This window comes from Hipposideros armiger, unplaced genomic scaffold (genome assembly GCF_001890085.2).
Source record: "Hipposideros armiger isolate ML-2016 unplaced genomic scaffold, ASM189008v1 scaffold_1661, whole genome shotgun sequence".
In the NCBI taxonomy this organism is placed as follows: Eukaryota; Metazoa; Chordata; class Mammalia; order Chiroptera; family Hipposideridae; genus Hipposideros; species Hipposideros armiger.
Window position 1 is genome coordinate 48,415 of NW_017733011.1, and position 4,364 is coordinate 52,778.

The 4,364-nt window shown below is 54.4% G+C and overlaps 1 long non-coding RNA gene across 1 annotated transcript; it reads left to right on the forward strand.

Moving 5' to 3' along the window:
- Positions 1 to 3,091: 3,091 nt before the first annotated feature.
- LOC109377950 (uncharacterized) lies at positions 3,092 to 4,364 on the forward strand. Its single transcript, XR_002122947.1, has 4 exons — positions 3,092 to 3,182; positions 3,590 to 3,622; positions 3,744 to 3,791; positions 3,950 to 4,364. It is a non-coding gene; the product is annotated as an uncharacterized LOC109377950 (long non-coding RNA).

Consider the following 4,364-nt stretch of genomic DNA (forward strand, 5'->3'; position numbering starts at 1 on the left):
CTCTGGTCAGGATTGGGCAGCAGGGAGGGCCGAGGGTCCCTGTTGGGGTCATGTGCTCACTGTGTGGAGGGCCCAGGTCATCATGGAATCAGAGGGAACCAGCAGTAAAGTGTGTATGACCCAGTGGGGAGGGGTCAGTCACTGGGGAGGAACTCAGAGGAGAGTTGACGACTCCAGTCCTGTCCGTCTCCCCCAATTTCTCCATCCATCATGAGGAATCCAAGTGAGAGTCCCATGGGGCCCATCAAGGGTCCGTGGGTGGTGCCCGAGTCCTGCCTGTGACGTCCCCTTGGGAGGCCCTACTTATAAGAGACACATGAGTCCATTTACAGCCCCTCAAAATCCTCCTCCAGGACCATCTCCCAAGTTTTGTTCCCTCTGGGTCACTCCGTCCTGTACTCTTTCACTGTTCCCACCACAGGTCCCCTGCTTCCTGGAGTTTCTTTGTGGAAAATACGGAAGAGTAGGAGAGCAGACACCTCTTCACCATTTGGGGGAGGGGCCAGTCCGTCCAGGACAGCTGTGGTCACTGAGCTGTCCTCCCCTAGGTGTCTCCTGTCCAGCCCTTGGGGCATAGTCCCCGGGGCTGTTTGGAGTGGGCGCTTGGTCTGTGCTCTGTGGCCTCCCCCTGCCCTGCCTGAGCCAGTGCCCTTCCTCCTGGTGGGCACTGCCCTGTAGATTTGGAGGACGGGGTGGCCAAAATGATTTCCCCACAGTCAGGCTGCTGGAGGTGAGGGAAAAGAGGGACAGGAAGTTCTGTGATTGGGCAAAGAACAAAGGCAGCGCCCGACACAGAGAAAGGGCTGAGCAGGGACTCGGGTCCTTCTGGTGTTGACTCACTTCTGCGTGACCATCGTGGGGGGTGGTGATTTGTCACCCTAGCACCTAATTTCCTCATCAGTTGGCCGTCAGTCCTGGGCAGACAGGGACGGTTTCTCACCCTGCCCACAGCAAGAGGCTCCTCCACTTTGAGCCCAGAGCAGGGGTGGGCAGGTCTGCGGCTGCTCCTGCTCTCACCTGGGTGGCCCCAGAGGGAACAGGGTTCTGGTTCCCTTGGGCAGAAACGGTTGGACCAACTGTCACAGGGGCATTTGCTGGGAAGTGTGACAGTCATATGCTAATTTCTCAAACATCCCACTTTAAATTTTCATGTCCACAACAAATGTTTCTGATGTCAGCTGGCTAACCCTAATTCGATTTCCTTTAATCCTGATCTTGTAATGCATGTGAAATGAAACAGGGATTCAAACGGGGAGCTCCCTGTCTAGGAGGGTTCCATGTGGGAGGTAGGGGGGCGGTGGCAGTGACAGTCCCAGGGTGCAGAGAGGGGCAGATACCGCCTCAGGCTGAGTTGATCTCAGGAACCCCCTACTCTGTCTGCATTGAGCAGCCCATGGGCATTGAGGGCAGTGCCTGGTGAGTCCCCCGCAGGAAAGGGGCAGGAAGGCCTGGGCAGCCTCAGCCCAGCAGCAGTTCTTGGGGTGGAGCTGCAATTCCAGGGGCAAAGGCACCAGGAAGAAGCAGTGGAGGCCAAGTGCAGCCTGAGAGCCTGGGTCTCTGAGAGCAGGGTGTGATCCAGGGTCAGGTGGGGTTAGAGCCCCATTGTCTAGGCTGGGCCTGCTGGTGACCTCAGCTTCCTGATGAGCTTTCTCGTTAGGAGCTGCTGGCTCAGGGCTGAGGAGGGGGACAGGCTGAGCTGCAGGAGAGGTCAGTGCCTGTGGCTGGGGAGCCAGTGGTGCGGACAGCCGCGCTGTGTGCAGGTAGGTGCTTGTGCAGGTGACGAGGCCCGAGATCTAAGCAGAGAAGGAGATGCATGTGTGCCCCTCCCAGGCCTGAAGGACCAAGGTGCCATGACCTCTCAGGGGTTTCCCACGGAGTCAGGGGATGGGTCAGGGCTTGAGAGGAGGGGAGGGCACTGGGTGTCCACTCCTGGGCCTGGTGCTTTAGTCCTGAGGCCCTTTCACTCCCCTGCATGGTGGGTGGTGGAAGCAGGTACAGGTGGTGATGGTGCTGGACTCATGGGAGGAGACCAGCAAGACCTGGGAAACTGGGGTGAGGGGAGAATCCAGGGGGACATTACTTTCCTGAGTGAGGCAAGGCCTGAAACCTGGAGAGCCTGAGGACGGAGTATCCCTGAGAAAACACAAGGTTTCCCTGCCCAGTTAACTCCCGACTGTTGGTTATTTTTTCTGTTGCCTTCTTTCCCAGAACTCATGACGCTACAAGCCCAGAGCCAGGACCAGACAGACCATAATGGCCCCACAGCTGACCTTTCAGTCTCCTTGGTCAGCTCCCCAGTTCCTGACTGAACTGGGCTCGGGGCGGAGGGCACCCAATCTGCAGCCCAGCAGTCTGGTTTCAGCTCCCTGCTCTGGTCTTATGAGCACTTTCCCTCTTGCTGCCTCTGTTGCCTCATCTGTGAAATGACAGGACACTGCAGCACTTACCTCTAGCGCAGAGTTCTCAACACAGGTGACATTAACACTGGGGGCCAGATGTCCTTGCTGTGGGAGCTGCCCTTTGTATTGTGGGTGTTTAGCACCATCCCTGGCCTCTCCCTGCAGGATGCCAGATGTTCCCTACTCACCCCCCTCCTCGCCAGATATGACAACCCAAATGACCCCACACTTCACAATGTCCCCCAGGGCTGAGAACCATGGAGGTGCGGCCAGGCCAGGAGCTCTGCTGCCTGAGGCTAGTCTGGGTTTCAGGCAGGACGAGGTCAGGCATTTTCATACCTGGACCTGTGAGCTCATCTTTGGTTTGGTCCAAATAAAGCTTCTCACCTCCTAATTTTTTTGTCCTTAAAATTTATATTCTTCTTCAAAGCAAATCAGTTTCCCCCTTATCTCTGCATTCACTGTATCCCTTCCTTACCCTTTGTTTTGGTGTATCCTGGAATGTGTCAAAATCACTTCTAGTAATTAGCATATTTGCCATATATGACACCTGGTGTTGACCCAGTAGAGCTGTGATTCCCTTAGGGCAGGAATGTGTGCTGAGTCTGCGATCCAGATGGCCTAACTCAATTTATGTCACTTTACTTCTCCAGGATGTTGCTCCTCATTTTTAAATTGTGAATTTGAATAANATTGGCATGGTGATGGGCATCATTGTTGGGGTGCTGGTCCTCCTCGGAGCTGTGGTGGCTGGAGCTGTGCTGTGGAGGAGGAGGCGCTCAGGTAGGGAAGGGTGAGGACTGAGTTGTCTTGTCCCACTGGGGCTTTCAGCCCCAGATACAAGTGTGTCCTGCCTCGTTAGTGGGAAGGACCATCCGAATCTGGGATCCTATTTGCTAACACTTACTCTTCATTAATGCATGTGTGAAAATCATTACCTTGATAATTCTGGTGATGGGGACCTGATTCTCAATAGTCACAGGTCAGAGCAGAAGGTCCCTGCTTGGGACAGACCTCCAGGAGGGCAGTCGGTCCAGTCCCACACACGTACTTTTCTCAGGTTCCTGATCCTGCCGTGGGTCTGTAGTCACAGTTCTGGAAACTTCTCTGGGTTCCAGGACTAGGGCTCCTTTAGGACCTCATGGCCCTGCCTCCTTCCTGGCTTCTCACGTGATGTTTTCTTCCCACAGGTGGAAAAGGAGGGAGCTATGCTCAGGCTGCAAGTGAGTGTGGAGGGGGGTGATCCTGAGACCCTTGGGATAGTGTAGATGGAAGCCCCCATCATTCCTCCTTTCGCCACATCTGCTGTGAGCTCTGACCACATCCTGTTTTGTTCTCCCCCAGGTGGTGACAGTGCCCAGGGCTCTGATGTGTCTCTCACGGCTTCTAAAGGTGAGAACCTGGAGGGCCTCAAGTGGGAAGGGTTGGGGCAGAGGGGACAGGACTGGGTACTGGGGATTCTTTGGAACGTTTTGACCCATGTGGTGGGCTGTTGATACGTCACCACTTACAGTCACTAACCTGAATTTGTTCATGATTTTGTTTTACAGCGTGAGACAGCTGCCTTGTGGGGGACTGAGTGATGCAAGATGTGTTCATACCCCCACTTTGTGACTTCAGGAACCTCTGACCTCTCTTTCTGCAAAGGGCATCTGAATGTGTCTGCGTTCCTCTCAGCATCCTGTGAGGAGGGGGGAGACTGCCCGCCCCCTGCCCTCCACGCCCCCTCCCTGCACTGACAGAGTCTCTTCCCTGACCCACTGTCCTGTTCCAGCAGAGGCTGTTTTATCCCGCTTTTACTTCATGTTACTCTGAATGGTAATTAATTACTTCCTTTTGAAATAAGAATCTGGATGTGAATCTGTTTTTTCAGTTCTTGCCATGAAAGGTTGATGGGTTAATTGAAGGAGAAAATCCTAAATTTTGAGAGGAAATAAATGGAAGCACTAAGAACCTTCCAGAATC